Raw genomic sequence first — 17,591 nt, forward strand, 5'->3', positions numbered from 1 at the left:
GCACAAACACGCCACCCACTCCCAACTAAACTGAAATAAAACAACTACTGCTACTAAACTGAACTGAAATAAGGCTAATCTACCGGCTACCAACTCGATCAAACTGAACTAACGCTAAATACTAAAATGAACTGACGCTGACGCTATGCTAACACGAACTGAGCTAACGCTAATGCTAGATGAGCTAAGCTAACTACAGTAACTACGCGCTAACTAACTATCTACACTAAAGATCTACTATAAAGACTATACTAAACACTACTACTGTACTAACAACCACAAACTAAATCAACTACGCTAACCAACTCGCTCTAAATCTGACGCTAAATTGCTGAAATTCTCTATGTATAAATCGCTATGTAATGCTGTCTGTCTGTATCTATTACCAACCTACTTTCAACCCACGCCGATCAAAGGAGCCCGCCTTCCTTATATAGAAATCTTTGTTAGAGTACTTCCGGGGCAGCGGGAGAGGTCGGATCCACATTCACCTATTGCCCAAGGGCCTCACCTAGTGGAAACCACTGAAAAAACAGTTTGACGAGTCAACTCGTCGTTGGCAGTGAACGGTTGGATTGTGTTTGACGAGTCAACTCGTCATTGGCAGTGAACGTGTTAAAAAAGAAGAACGCAGAGAACAGAAGAGAGCATTTGTACCTTATTTAAATTTGTTTGCCAGTGATTTCGTGTGCTCCAGCCATCTCTACCTTTCCAGTATTCTGTCCTCGTCTGAGCACCGATCTCCCCTTGTGGAGGGGCTGTAGCGCAAGAGATTCCTTCTACAACAGAAGAGAGCAATTTACTATAGGTGGAAAGACAAGACAGATGCATTGGGTGACTTGCTGTCTGGATTAATAGAGGACCAGAAACCTCTGGATGGTGTACCAGACAATGACCATTTGGACAGGGGATGGAGAACTGAGCACAAATGGTAAATATACTAAAGAAAGTAAATTAGTTACCTCCTTTGGTAAATATATTCCACTGTCCATCTTTATTTATATTTCATTTCGAACAGTGTTCTTTTTCCAGAGGAAACTAATCTGATCATGTTGGAAGAGTCAATGCACAGTGAGTGTGTACCCTCCACATCTGCTATGGCATCCCAGAGAAAAGATGATGCCACCACCTCCCAGCAGAGACCAAAAAGGATGCCCATGCGTGAAAAGTTAGCCAGAGAATTTCATGAGCATAAAATGAAATATATGAAAGAAGAACATGAAATGAAAATGAGAATTCTACAGTTGGAATTGGATATGAAGTTGGAAGAGAGAGCTGCTCAAAGAAAGAAAGTAATGAGACAACTGTGTATACCAGCTATGCTGAACAATGTGATGAAATAAAATGGTGAACAATTGTGAAAATAAATGTTTAGTCATTTGGCATGTGAGTGCGAGTATTGTAGTCACCACAAACTACATTTTAAATCAGCCTTGGTTCAAAGAGAGGAAATTGGCGTGGCATTGGCGTGTCTCACCACACCCCCTTATAACTATGCAAGCAGCCCTTCTGGCATGACATAGGTTATGATTACGTATATTTTTCTGTATTTCAGCGCCATTTATAGCTGTTACAGTACTATTGTACCTATGCTGTATTTTTGTATGTTATTTTTACCTTTTTTCACTGGGAATTGTGAAAAATGTAGGCTATGTCTCTTGTCAATACTGTAATTGTAATTGTGTGACACCTGCAGTGTGATTTGCACTGATTTGCTCCATGGGTCTACGACATAATTGCCTTGCTCCCATTGGATGATTGTTCTTGTCCTGGTTCCTATTTAAACAGGTTCCAGTGTTTGTCATACCATAGGCTATGCCAGATGAAGGTTGTTTGACCGAAACGTTGCAATTATATTAATAAAAGCCTTTAAGTGGTAGTCAGTGTGCGGGAGTCCTCCTTTTCAACAAATCAGCTTTGGTTGAAATCACTAATTTAATTTTGCTGCACAATATTTACATTTTGTACAGAACAAACATTATTAAAGCAAAAATAAGCCAATGCATACATTCCATAGTTGAATGCATCTCGTCTAGCTGAAGTGCTGAAATGTGAAAGCAGCTCTGTGTGCAAGTTCTCGTTGGTCATTGCCTGCCACTGCCATGGGCACATCTGCATGATCCTGATCTTCCATTGGAGGATCAGGACAGTCATTCTGCCTCAGGTAGTTGTGCCGCACAGCTGTAGCAATGATGGGGTCATCCCTATGTTCCCCGGGTCCTATGTTCCCTGTTTTTGTGGGACCGGGGAACATACAGTAGAAGCCGCAATGCTGACCTTAGGTTTAGGCGTGGGGGTGGGAGAGGTTAGGGTCTGGGGGAGGTTAGGTTTAGGCATGGGGGGAGGTTAGGTTTGGCGTGGGGGCTGGGAGAGGTTAGTGAAAAACGGGGAACATAGGACCCGGGGAACATAGGTACGCTCCCGCAATGATCACCTCGCAGCATCTTCTTGGCTTGAAACGAAGTGTATTGCGTAAACACTGGAATTTTCCATACTCCAAACATACGCTCGACCATCCCTCTAATGCGAATATGAGCTCTGTTGTATCTTTGCTGCTCAGCTGTTGTGGGATGTAGGTATGGCGTGAATAAATAGGTACTCTGACCATATCCACCATCACCCAAGTAGTAGTCCACTATGTTGTCCTCTCTGAAACTGAGCACACAATGAAGAGTTGAGGAAAATCCTTGAATCGTGAGTTGCACCTTTCCAACGGGCAACAATGTTTGACAACTCTAAATTAGGAGTGCATACACCCTGAGCATTGACAGGAAACCAGTTATTACGGTTCCTGTACTCGATTAAGGACACTTAATGGGAACATGACATCCATCTATACAGCCAAACACTCCTGGGAAGTGCCCATATTCATAGGATTGCACTTTATAGTTGGCTTGCCCAACAGCATCAGGGAACTTGATGTAGAGACACCCGAGTTCACAAATGGCACTGCAGACTTTGTGAACTATTCTACACACAGTTGCTTCACTGGCACTACACAAATGACCAGTTTCACGATGAAAGATTCCAGATGCCAAGAACCTCAAAGTGATCAGAACTTGGGAGAGAACTGGGTACAGGCCTTCCTCTTTGAGACTGAGAGGAAAGTCTAGGCTCAAGCAAAGAAATTATCTCTAATGCATTTTCTTTGTACATACGAAAGCGGTCTCGGAAAGTTATTTCATCAAAGTGATTCAATGGATTACTCCTATCCACAAGTACTCGTCTGGCTGGCCCTTGTCGTGCATATTGGTCTTCATTTTGATATTCCAAATAGTCCATGATATTCCAAATAGTCCATGCTCCCTTTCACAAACAGTACTAAGCAGAAATTAAACCTGCCGCTTTAGAGGATTCATTTAAGCTTAAATTTAGTCCCAGAGTAGCTTTGATCCACCTCTTGCATTTGGCTTTGTTTAATCCAGAACAGGCTAAATCTACGACTATTTTAAGATGTCTGTGCAAGTGATTTAGAGTTAAGCCAGCTCAAACAGCATTTTAGTCTGGGACTAGGCTTAAGCCTCGTCTACGAAACCGCCCCTTCAAGTTGTACTCTTTGATTGAATGGTGATAACTAAGAACATAATTGACACACATAATTAGCAAGCAGATGACAGAGAATTTTTAATGGCAGAATGGTTAGAATTAAGTAGAGAATCCATGGTGACAGGCTGCCTGCACAGCGGCGAGATGAGGGGATGAAAGGCACGCTGCTGCCTGAAGTGAATACAGTGAGTAATACATGTTTCAGGTGCAATGTTATAATACACATGACATTCTGATTATTGCACCTGTTAGGAAAGGATTTTTCGGTGCCGGTCCAACCTAGACAGAACTGCCCGCACCGGTCAGAAGGTGTTGACATATGTTAATACCTTTCCAGCACCTTTCCAGCGTGTCCAATTAATTCCAGATATATGAAAAACCAATATGACAAGCAATTCTGATATTTAGAACATTATTTTATATAGAGAATATTGCATAAATCATGATACAAAGCAAGTCAAGTTATACAAATTACCCCTCAGAGATCTCCGGGTGGATTTCCAGTGGTCTTTCCTAACAGCTGATATGTAGCAGATCAAGAAAGAGACATTTGAAAACCGACCAATTCATTCTCTTGTGCGTGGGCTTATAAAGTGCATTTCCTTGGGGGCGTTGTCTTCTGGTATGGGCTGGTCTCTCCCCGAAGGCTCCTCCTCCATCTGGTGACACCCTTCACTGCTGGGCGGACATTGGTAGTTAGGCGATCTCTCCTTCTGTCACTCTTATGGTAGGCGTGTTTTCGCCCCCTCTGTGGTCCGCATCAGGTGACGTGGCACTCCAGCAGGAGACCACATGCACTAACCCTCACTGAATACTAGTAATCTATTAACTTCCCTATCTACCAAAACAACTGTCAATACATTTGCTAATATTACCAGCTTGATACATTTAAATTCCAAATATACAGCGTCATATTTAGCAAAAGCTTACAACATTGCAATAATGATCCAACTGTCACAGGGCGCGCCTAGGTGAAAACCCAGCTGGATCAAGAATTCCACGGATGCAATCCAAATGGTTTCTTAATTTTTTACAAGCAAGCAGTCATAAGCAGTTTTATTCTTAACTCATTGAGTGCCAAGGACGGACATGTTCGTCATTTCAATTAGTAACGTAGAGTGCCAAGGACGGACATGTTCGTCAATTGCGTTTTTTGACGGTGGGGCGTCGATCAAAGCCTTCTGCCTCTGATGTACAAATATTATAGCTATTGGATGTGTCTAACCTATTTTACAGAACCCTTAGGTGGCGACAGTGCTCTCCACATAACAGAAAGGCAAGGAAAAAACAAAGAAGAAGTCGTTATGGAAACGGAAATCGCATCGCATCCGTATGCATCGATATGCTGAAGCACGTTACTGCAGCTGTGCCTGCAGCAGCCAATCTGCTCCCACAATTGAGCCGCTCCGTGTCGGTTGCGACAGCAAATCCGCACATCCACACCGTGGAGTTGTTATTATTCTCAGCTGGAAGCATCGTTGCCGGTGACAAACACACGCGGAACGCTGTAAAAAAGCAGGATGTCTAGCACCCTTCACTGTTGCACAGCAAACTCAGCAGAGAGCCACCACAGACAGGAGGAGGAGTGTGCAGTTGAGGCGAGGCGAGGCGAGGCGGGGCGGGGCGGGGCGGGGGGAGGGGGCACGCAGAGCAGCACACACACAACACCCAGACAGACCCAGGCAGCAGGACAGGATTGACAAACGCAAGCCAGAATATCCGATGCCCACCAGCAGCAAATGAAGACCAGCAAGAAGCTGCAACCAGCAGCGCACGCAGGGGCCAGCGCTGCTGGTTGTAGCTAAAAAATATTATTCTGCCAAACAGAATTCCCTGGCCTTCACTGTTTTATTGAAGGAAATTATTTTTGAGGTGTGACTACATTAGAAAAGATTAGCTTCAGAGTCAGTGATGTGCTTGAAATGTTTAATTTCACAAAAGGCCAATTATCTCAGCTTCTAGAAAAAAATTGCTGTTTCTGGATGAATCAAGCTATCTTCTCCGGCTCATAACTAAAGAACGGAAAATGGGATCAATAAACTTTTTTTTGCAGATGATAGAATAGAGTCTCATCGTTCTTTGTGCGTGTTCAGTGTTTACATAGTAATATCACACAATATTCTGTGGGCCTCGAGAAATCACTGAAAACGCTCTGAAACTCTGGCACTGGGAGCATCCGTCCTCCAAAAGTGGCTGGCACTCAATGAGTTAAGTAGCTGGATTTAAAATGAAAATGAAAATAAAAATAGCTAAGAAATTCTTTCAACTGACCTGAAAAAGAAGTTTTTAATTATACATGTATTTGGTTAGTTCATTAATCAAAATTGTAATGTGTACATTCCCAGGGGGACACCTCGCCATTCCGAAGTGTCGGCATTCCGATCATTGACTTCTATGCTGTCGGAGAGGCGGCCCTTTTTATCTCCAAAAAAGGTTTCGCCATTGCGAAAGATATTAGGTCCGCCATTCCGAGACAGCATAGGCTATCTGTGGCTTGTCAAAATGTTCTTAATTGCTTTATCGTCACATCACGCAATCAGATTTGCAAGAGCGGAGCAGCTGCGCACTTCCAATCAAATCAACATGAGGAAAAACAAGAAGAAAGTCCGCACACTTCAGCATGTGCATTTATTTATCACATCCAAATACTTGTTAAATAGATGCTAAATAAATGCACATGAGCTGAAGTGCGCAGACTTTTTCCTCCTCTTTTTCATCACGCAATCACACAATGTCGTGAATTTGCAGCAGGCTGAGGAAGCAGAGAAATGGACAATACGTTTTAATTTTAATTTATAGAAAATACAAGTTGACCCTCTTATGATCCTTTTTTTTGCCATCCAGGAAGCGCTGCATCCTGGCTGTTTCAGCGCAAATCACCAGCAGCAAGCTGGAGGAGGTGCGCACACACACACACACACACACACAGCTGCACTGTCGAGTAGATCTCGTGAAAGCTTATCTGCACTTTCAGAATCTGGAAATAACTCAAGATGCTGTTGGACCTAATATCTTTCGCAATGGCGAGACAGATCTCCATTCCGACAATTTTGTCGGAATGCCGGTATTTCGGAGTGCCGACATTTCGGAATGGCGAGGTGTCCCCCCTTCCCAGAGACCAAAGCCTGGCCATCTGAGATTCGAACCCGGGACCCCTCGCACAATGTGCTGTGTCTCAGAGCAGGTCCTCTCTTTTCTGGGGGAAAGGTCAGCGCATGGTAAAAACATCACTCATTAGGTTTTTAACACGTTAACTGCCAGCGACGTATGCATACGTCAAAAGAAATCCAGCGCTTGACTGCCAGCGACGTATGGATACGTCAAAAAAATCGTTTTTTTTTTTTTGACGGTGGGGCGTTGATCAATCCCTTTTACGTCTCCTGTACAATTATTGGAGGTATTGAATGTGTATAATCTATTTTACCGACCCACTAAGTGTTGACAGTGCTCCCCCAGACGAGCGAAATCAAAGAAAAAGGGAGCAAGGAAATGGCGAGGCGATTTTACAGTATTACATTCTCATGAAAATGGTTGGGGGAAAACGCTCTCGTTTTCGCACTGATTGCTGGCGATGCGGGATTGCAAATTTACATAATACATTACAGGTGGAACACACTTTGAAACACGCAGCATAAATATGACCAGAATCGCAAAAGCTTCTCTCAACCAAAACTCCCAAGAAGCGAGCGAGTCCATGCCGACTTCCTCAAACAGCAGCCTGCAGACAGGCACAGGAGAGCAGCAAAAGCACTGAGACTGTGACGGCCGCGGCAGCCAAGAAGAGGGAGGAGTTGAGGAGTTGAAGCAACTCTGCCTCTCGCTCTCTCCCTCTCTCTCTCTCTCTCTCTCTCGCTCTCTCTCTCTCCCTCCCTCCCTCTCTCTCTCTCTCTCTCTCTCTCCCTCTCCCCCTCTCACTAGGATTAAACCTAGTGCGTCTCCCTCCCGAGAGGGAGGGAGAGAGAGAGAGAGGGAGGGAGAGCGAGAGGGAGGGAGAGAGAGAGAGAGAGAGAGAGAGAGGGGGAGGGAGAGCGAGGGGAAGGGAGAGAGAGAGAGAGAGCGAGAGGGGGAGGGAGAGAGAGAGAGAGAGAGAGCCAAAAATGAATGGTTAAAGTGACAGCTCTATCGAATTTCACAAAAAGCCGTTTATCTCTGAATATTTTTTCTCATGCTAAAACCATGCTGTATTCAACTGATAATGCTTACATAACTACTAACTCTACAAACTAACTCTTTTAGACAGAGAAAGTACACATTCTATTAGTACTTTTGAGATATTGTATGTTCACAAACTCCAAGCAGAAAATAATCCTCGGCGCTTGTAAAATGAGCCACAATCCTCAAAAAACGGCTTGGCAGAAGCTACCTACAGTAAGAAAAAAACGGCTGGCAGTCAATGTGTTAAAATATATAGTGGTGTCTTCCTCCTATCCATTTGTCCCACAGAGAACCTATAAACTTGTAATGTTTTCCAGACCTGTACCGAAGTGACTGTTCTCTGGTCCCAAGTAATCTGAGCAGAGGCATATGTCCATAGAGGAATGGCCTTCATGTCGGTAGATCTCAGTGACCTCTGCTCTAAAGTAAACTGACCATGGCCTAAATGACAGTCGGAAAGGGGTCTACTGATAACCAGGACCATTTGACCATCTGGTAAAGATAAGACCTTTTAGGGAAAAAATCATTAACTGTGACATCCTTGTGCAGCTGGACCATTTGAACATTACCCTCTTCAGGGCCGCATGTCCCCTTGCAGAGAGGGAGAAATGTTTATCTTTCAATTTGAAGTGAAGTTTCCTCTCACTTGCAGCTTACCTAAGGACCTAAATGTGTATTTCAGAAACAGAACATTTAAACATAATAAAAGATATATTTGAATTAGCAAACAATAACATCATCTCTTTAGTTGCATAGATTCACACCAGCTGGGCCTCCATGCTGAGGTATCCTCCCCCTGCTGAATCCAATCTGGGCTTAATGAGGACATTTTTGGTTTTCAATGAAAAATGAAGATCTTATCAGGATACCAGGGATCTAAGGAGATAAATCCTATCACACCAAATCCCCATTTTTTCCCCTCTATTGCGCTCACTGCAGTCAGCAACATGTTGCCACTCATTTTCTTTTGAAGTGATAATCAGGCTCATTTATAGGCGTTGTACTTCATGTGGTGATTTGCATTGACTGGTTGGATTTGAGCATACATGGGACGGGATATGGGGCAGATCCCCATGCGTAATCACTGTGGCACCTGCTGGTAATAGGGAATTGCATTCAGGTGTGTGCGCCAAGTAGCAGAAACTTCACTAATTGAAATTCCAGACACTGCCGCACAGGCAGAAACACTTCACATGCCAGACAGAAGGCGCATCATGTCCCCGACTTCCTCGGACAGATCCATATCACCGGTAGCCAGATCACCGGGCACCCAGGCTCTTTGGGAAAATTGGAACTTAAACCCAGTCAGGAAGATGGTGGTAATGGGTGATTCTAATGTGGGGAGACTCCCAGCCATTCATGATACCAGGGTACAGGTGGATTGCTTCCCGGGTGCCAAAATTAGCTAGCCTGACTCCACCAGACGGGGGCGGCATTGTTCCACAAATTCACAATCCACCTCAGTCTGGCCCTGGCCTCAGAGATGCATTCAAACCGGCCGCCACACAGGCGCACCAATCAGCGTGAGCTAGGGGCGGGCTTTAGGCGAGACCGGGTGTGACGCCACCGAGAGGCGCCTCTGCGTTTGTAGTTCTTTCACTATTCAACATGGCGGCGGCTACCGAGGCTAGCTCCAGTGTGCTAGTCAAACATTCTATTCAAAACAATAAGCTAACATAAACGTTAAACACTTGATCTTACAGTGAGTACGAAACCGTAACTGTATTGCTGTAATGTTATCAACTATGAACGTTAGTAAACAAGACATTGTTGTAGAATTTGGGGAGATAGCCTTCAGGCTGGGATAACTTATTAGCTGTAAGGCTGTAATGGCTAACGGCTAGCCATTCACGCAAGTCACACAAACACAAAGCCCTTCTCACTCTCACCACAGCCCAGTAAACATGCAATCTGTTAAACCATCATTTTTGTTCCAAATCGAAATAAATCATAACGTTAATCAAAATGCCACTGAATTATTAGCTAATCAACACAGAACTGCAAAGATCAGTGTGATGTATTGTCCCTTTACTGCTAGCTGAAGTGTATTCTGCTATGATTGGAATGTTGGCTGCTGTTTAATAAACCACGTTAACTCACGTTGGTGTCCGAGTGACATATTATGTTATACAGGCGAGATTAAAGATCTCAGGATACAATACAACAATCAGTTTATCTGATATTTCCCCCCGCTTGCATAAATTATACTGTGAAGTGTGAATATAGCTCTAGCATATAGTAGTCCTATATGTCTGATATTTTGGAGCTGTTATTCGAGAAATTGGTTTATCGATAGAACATACCGGTAGCTTAAGATTTTGCACTTGTACTTTAGATAGGGGGTAAACAAACGTCATGGGAGCCAATACTAGGAATACGGTATATCAACAAGGAACCATTCTTAAAGTTAGAGATTATATCCAAATACATGCTGCATGGTGTAACCAGGGTGTTTTTCCTCTTCTCTGTTGACGTCCTCTGGGCTCCAGGCAGCTCCCTTTCGCAGATTCATCTGACAACATCTTTATGCATTTACATCGTCTTATCATTTGACCCAATCGTGCCTCAAAACCAGCAGATTATGTAACAACAACACCACACACGGCCGTCATTTCTCCGTTTAGTTTATTATTACAAAAGTAAGCAAATAACATTCTCCAGTCATGCGTAAATATCTACCATTCCACTGACACATATGCTAAAATTCACCAGTTAAATAGTAGCGTTAAATCATTATATTGTATCAAAGCATTTGGTTGTTGCCATGATCATAAAGGCTAGAGAGCGTTGCGTCTCCATGACGTTAGCCGTCCAGGGTGCGTGCCACTCGGTGTCATATCGTGTCATCAGTTCCCTGAAGAAACGAACAACGATATGTGTTATGAATGAATCGCTGTTAACGTTAACATTAATCATCAATCATCAGACGTAGCACCCCAACCTCCAAATGTTGCTATCGTTAGCGTAACATCAGTTAATCCAATCAGTTACATTTAACGTGCAAAATGGCCTACCTGCACTTCATCCTCAGTCAGACATCTGCAGTAATTCTTCTTTCTTTTGGCAAATTGAATAGTCAATGGTTGCACCCAATATTCACCTTACAAAAACAGCAAAAAATCTGCGACCTCCATGCTAACTATTAGCAATTGTAGTCCTAGCTGATCAGGCGCTGCTACGTCATGAAGGGAAGTCGATCTGATTGGTTGGCGCTGGCAAGCCCAGACGGTGACAGACAGACGGTCCATCCAATCACCTGCCTAGTAGCTTGAAAAAAGTGACCGCCCTCTTCAGCAATGTAGCTTGGCCGAAACCAGATGGATGTTGTTTGTGAAACAGATATTTGAAGCAAACTCATCGATCTGGCAGCGTCAGGTTAAAAATTAGCCACATGAGTTACATGTTCCAGCACAGAGTACCTGTAAACCATCAGGTGGAGAAGGTCATTCTCTCCATTGGCATAAACGATAGGCGTCAAATGAATAGAGGGATCCATTATACCAACATGGATAATCTCATGTACTGGGCACACAAAAAGTTCCCTGCAGCACAAATCCACATTCCCATGAACAGCTTCTCTAAGCTGTTACCTGACAGAGAGAAAGCAGTTTTGACTGATCTGAATGAGTTTATCTCACACTTACCAGACAAAATTGATTTAATACATGAGAGCAATGTAGTCACCGCATCAGACAAAGTGCATTGGACAGCAGTCACGGCCATGAAAATGTGGGCACACTGGCGCATTTTTTTATGGGTTTCCGCCATGACAATCCCGCCACTGTCGATTTAAACAAAGCAATAGTTAATCTATCCTCCTATATCTTAAATAAGGAGGAAACCGCTCTTTTATCCAGAGGATTAAGTTTTATTCCCACCCCTGACAGACATCCACAAAGAAATACATTCAACAGGAATATGACACAATATCATAGGAGACTGAAGTTAGCCTTCTTTTTTCTAGACAGTGAGAGCAAGGGAGCCCCTCCATTCCAATATCCATCTAACTGGGTTCCCAGACCTGGACATCTTCCTTTAGAGTTACTTAACCTTTTTGATTTAGACAGACTAAAAAGCAGGGAAGTCTCGGATATTATAGAAACGGAGAACATCACAGAGGTGGAAAGGGAGGCTCTTTTGGGCCTGGTGGAGAATCATTCCCTGGTCATCAAACCGGCTGACAAGGGGTCGGCCGTAGTTTTGATGGACAGGGAGGATTACGTGGCGGAAGCCAACCGCCAATTGAGGGACGAGAGTTTTTACAAACCCATTCCAGACTCCATCTTACAAGACTCAGTCCCCATTATTAACAATATTTTGAACTCGTTGACAAGAAAGAAATTTATCACATACAAACAAAAAGAATACCTCACCGCATCCCCGGAAGCCAGGGAACGGAGATTTTATCTTTTACCCAAAATACATAAACCCAGAACACAGTGGCCATTGTCGGGCAGAGTTCCTCAGAGCCGTCCGATAGTGAGCGACTGATTCAGAATCTTACCACATTGCAGAATATATAGATAATTTCCTTAACCCTCTGTCAATTCTACATAACAATTATTTAAAGGACACCTATGACTTTCTAGCCAAAATTAGATTAATTGGAATAAACCGGGCTTCATTTCTCTTTTCTCTTGATGTAGACAGTCTCTATACAAATATAGAAACAGATCGGGGTCTGAGAGCGGTTAGGGCCATTTTTAACAAACATCCGGACTCAAAAAGACCGGATGAAGAATTGTTGAAGCTATTAGAACTGAGTCTGACTAGGAATGATTTCCGTTTTGATGGGCTGTACTACTTACAAGTAAAGGGAACAGCCATGGGGAAGAAATTTGCACCATCCTACGCTAACATATATATGGCAGATTGGGATGAGGAGGTCCTGGGTGGGTGTGCCAGGCTCCCGGTGTGTTACTTCAGGTATCTGGGTGACATATTTGGAGTGTGGTCACACTCACTGGAGGAATTCTCACAATTCATGGAGGAGTTAAATAAACACCACCCATTCGGTTTGCTAGATGAGACCCCTGGGGTCTCATTTATGAAACCTTGGGTAGAATCCCTACTAAAACTATGACTAACCTGTCAAAACAACAAAACGGTTGAAAAGTAACAACTTACGCAAATAATTTAAGCAAATCCTGACCCATCTTTAAGTGCGCCGCCAGTAGTGAGGTGGCAAAGAGAAGTCACTGCGCAATGCGCACAGACGCCCCTTAAACATCCCACACAAATTATATTCAAAAGCCAAAATACATCTATTGTGGTTGTGGTTATGTAAATAAAGACCACAGACCACCCCTCCAACTGAAGTGCGCGGTTCCCCTCTGTTGTGACAAGCGGAGATAATGGTTCTTTGCAGTGAATGTGTTTGGAAAAGATCTAAACCCATGTGGGGACACCTCGGCATTCCGAAATGTCGGCACTCCGAAATACCGGCATTCCGACAAAATTGAGATCTGTCTCGCCATTGCGAAAGAACCCTCCCCCAGACCCTAAACCTAACCTCTCCCACCCCCCACGCCTAAGCCTAACCTCCCCCAGAACCTAACCTCTCGGCGAAACATTTTTTGGAGATAAAAAGGGCCGCCTCTCCGCATAGAAGTCAATGATCGGAATGCCGACACTTCGGAATGGCGAGCTGACCCCCATGTAGCCTGTAGGCCTATTTAGTTGTAAAAAAAAAAAAAGTGTTTTACAACGAAATGTCGGTAGACGGCAATGGCGGGGAATAATAAAAGACTATATATATAAATATATAGGCCCAATAAAAGGCATAAGAGAATCACTCAGAGACATTGTCCCCAATGGCCCTCTGGTATCCTTCAGGAGACCACACAATATCAAGGATAAAGTTGTCCATAGCTACATGCCTCCCACTGCAGCCCCCACCACTTGGTTACCGGGGCCCCCTGCTGGGTTCTACTGTTGTGGCCGCTGTGTACATTGCTCTAACACACACAAAGCTAAGTTTTTCTTCCATCCCCTCAATGGCACAAAATACGAAATTAAAGACTTCATTAATTGCAACTCCACCCACGTGATTTACATGCTTAAATGTCCGTGTTCGTTAATTTACGTGGGACAGTCAAAAAGAGCATTACAAATCAGAATAGGGGAACATAAAGCCGCTATACGCAATAAAAATATGACCTACGCTATGGCCAGGCACTATTCAGAAAAACATGGCTCTGTTTCCTCCCTCCAATTCATTGGAATTGAAAAAGTGAAGCCACCCCCCTAGAGGTGGCAAGGTAACTGTCTGCCTTTCCGAAACTCTGCCACTCCGAACGTTAACTTCCATTATTCGGACTGGCGGTCCTTCACCTTTTTTTCATAGGTCCCACCATTACGAAAATTCCTGCCTTCATTATTCGAAATGTCGGCCCTTCCTCTTTTTTCTAAATGATCCGCCATTCCGAAGTTTGGATATTGTGGAATATGGCACACAAGTGCAGACATTTCAGTCGCACACTGTGCGTCCCAGCAGCGCAGCAGCAAGCCTATTAGAACTGGGCTTTTACTGATGCTTTCTGAAGGCTATTTACTTGATTAGACTTCTATTTTCGTTAGGATATTATTTAATTGTTTTCAGTAAATCAGGCAAGCTTATCCTATTGGAATTTATAATTATTTCGTATGACATTTTACACAGCTGCAGGGCGCATGGAGGGACAACAGAATTTTAGGCTTTGTTTCCGCGGGCGTGTCAGCATGTGTGTGCGCTGCTCTCTAAGCAGGGTGTGTGCGTTGTGCACCCGCCTATAGAGACACATAGCCTATTACTATCTTGCACATTGTGGAGTTAGAGGGAGCACCAACAACATCTTTGAACAACATGTCTTTATTTTAATTTTGTTAGGCCCCACAATCATTTCGAGGATTCGAGGCAACCCATTTAGCAGCATCTGAGAGAGGTGCCTGCCTGAACGTGAACTGGAAGTCAAATCAAGTTCGGAGTGGCGGACCTTATGAAAATCTGAGTGGCGCGATTTCTGAGTGGCGGAACGTCGGAGTGGCAGCACGTCGGAATGGCGGCATGTAACCAGGTGGCAACATGATTCAGCAGTTGTTACGCAGAGAAGCTTTTTGGATATTCACCCTCAATGCAGCAGAATGACCAACCAAGTCTTTCCTGCTTTCTCTAATTATTTGTCTTTCTATCTGTTTTGTGGAAGCCACTATCCAGAACATGTCAATATTTGTAAATAATGACATGTTTGAATATTGTGCAATGTCTCCCCTTTCTACCTATAGGCTATTTGCCTCTGGTGAAACACTGCCACTATGTAAATACTTCTTTCTTATACATATTCATGTCATGTCCTTAAATTGTACAGATGTCACGACTTTATTCTCTATGTACCTTTATCTATTTTTTTTAATGGCTGTCAATGACATCACAGGGGAGGAGGGTATTTAAACCTCCCCCTTTTCATTGTTCTGCTTGACTCTGACGAAGACAGTTCACCTGTCGAAACGTCAGTCAGCCCCTAAATAAAAAGAACGTGCAGACTAAGAGTGCTCCAGTCTTCTTACTTTGGGTACATGCCCAGGTAAAACCTTTTTCATAAGAGAAACAACCCCTTCATAGGCTATATTCCTTTCATTGTACCTTTCCTGTGTTCTTGGACTTGTCTTGTAGGGAGAAGCTGCTTTGTCCTCAAAACTGCATGATTATGTCAATGTAAAAAAAAAAAAAAAAACTACAATAGGCTATCAAATGACATGTCGCATGATGTCAGGTGTCGGACACAATGAGATGCGAGGTTGGTGCAAAAATGCGACATTTACACCTCAAGTTGTACTCTTTGAATGGTGATAAGAACATAATTGACACAAGTAATTAGCAAACAGACGACAGATTACAGAGAATATTTAATGGCAGAAATCACAGCGGCACAGTGACCGAGGAGAGGAGGGGATGAAAAGCACACCGCTGTGAGTGAATACAGTGATTAATACATGATGTTTAAGGTGCAATTTAATGTCAATGATCTGCATTGTAAACATTAGCCTACACAAGGTGACACCATATCATCTGCTTATTTAGTCAGTGAATTTACTGACTAAGCTGAAAGTTGGCTGTCCTTGATGCAATTCATGCAACACTTCGCTACCAAGAAAGTCGGCAGATGCACTCCGGTTTTGATATAAGCTGAGTCCGCCCACCCAGACCAGCTACAGCATGCGCCTAACGAGTGCAGCCGACCTATCCTCCCTGCCCCATGCTCCCTGCTCAGCGGACTAGCAGAGGGAGGGAGGTCTAACCTGTGTGTGTGCTGGGGAGCGGCAGGCAGTGAAATTTGGGCACAACATTAAAACGAACGGCTCTCAAGTAGGACTCGGTTCCCTTCGTTCATAGCAAAGAGCTGTTCAATAGATTCGGGTCGTTCGCGAACGTCACAACACTAGCATGTTGCCACTCTACATTTTCTTTTGAAGTGATAATCAGGCTCGTTTATATGCGCTGTAACTTCATGTTGTGATTTGCATTGACTGGTTCGATTTGAGTGTGCAGGGGACGGGATATGGGGCAGATCCGCCTGCGTAATCACTGTGGCAGCTGCGCTGCTGGTAACGGGGAATTGCGTGCAGGTGTGTGCGCCGTCACTGATAGGTTAGTCATTCTTTTCAACACAGTCGTAGGAATCCTTAGTAGGAATTCTATGCAAGGTTTGACAGATGAGACCCCAGGGGTCATGCTCAATTCTGATGCTCAATAACCCATCATGTAAGTCATACAAAATACAACAAGCATCATACCATCATAATACATACCACCCACAAAACACCATGGCCATGGTCACTACTGTAAGTCATTGGACAAAAAAAAACTAGAAGTCCATGACAGTAACAACAATTAAAAAAAAAAAAAGGAAAAAACCACACAAAGAAAACAAAACGCAGAGACCCCCTTAGGATAGACTGCCTACATTAGAGGAAAAGGAGTCGGATCTAATTCCTCATTTAAGCCTAGTTTAACTGTAGCTTTGAGAGAACAGATCCCAAATGATCCTCTTTGTTAAAGGCATTTTAAACGGTCCCCTCCCCGTTTGTTTTCAACCACCACTTCATTGACACAAGCTCTAAGGGTATCTGCGCTGCCATGTCCCACCTCCTTGTAGTGTATCGCCATGGGGTAGTTCTCATTTAATGTTCTAATGGCATATTTGTGTTCTGCAAAACTACCTTTGCGTCCAATATAGAAGTGTCCACATTCACATTGGAGACGATAAATAACAAAACTAGTGTTACAGTTGGCAAAATACCTTATGTTATGGTCAGTTACATTGTGCGACATCCTTGATTCCCCCCCCCCCCCCGAACATTGGTTACAGTGTACACAGGGAAAGGTGCCAACTGGTTTGGAGAGGCAGTTATGAGTGCAGGTGGAAGATGGCTGCGGACCAAAGTGTCCCGTAGGGTGGGGGCATGTCTGAAAGAAAAAAATATTTCACTTTTAGTGGAGCAGATGGGCATAACAATCATGCACAATGTAACTAACGCATGATTCTTTTGCAGTATGTGCTCTACATACCCCAAGGTTTCATTTTAGACATGGAACCCCTTTTTCTCTGACCTTGGTGATGACATCATCAAAAAATAACTTGAACCAGAAGATCTACAATCATGTATGAAGACACTTTTCCACTTAAGTTGACCATGAGGATTCCGATTCTGACATCAGTTTCACATTATGGCATCATTTTGACCCAGAAATCCAAGATGGCCACCACCCAGGGTGGTGAAAATGTAACTTTTGGTGTCTTTCAGTGAAAATTGGCTATAAAAGACACCATCCCCACCATTACTCTGGTAGATCATGGCATTACCTTCCAAATGATGTATACCAAGGTTTAAACAAATAAAACCTGAAATCC

At 43.6% G+C, this 17,591-nt stretch overlaps 1 pseudogene across 1 annotated transcript; it reads right to left on the reverse strand.

Moving 5' to 3' along the window:
- Positions 1-2,032: 2,032 nt before the first annotated feature.
- Positions 2,033-3,282, reverse strand: LOC310783088 (putative nuclease HARBI1; annotated as a pseudogene). The gene is made up of 2 exons: positions 2,435-3,282; positions 2,033-2,197 (listed from the first exon to the last, which is right to left on the reverse strand). The product of its transcript is annotated as a putative nuclease HARBI1 (transcript).
- Positions 3,283-17,591: the final 14,309 nt, after the last annotated feature.

Source organism: Poromitra crassiceps (assembly GCF_964638095.1).
Source record: "Poromitra crassiceps genome assembly, chromosome: 10".
In the NCBI taxonomy this organism is placed as follows: domain Eukaryota; kingdom Metazoa; phylum Chordata; class Actinopteri; order Beryciformes; family Melamphaidae; genus Poromitra; species Poromitra crassiceps.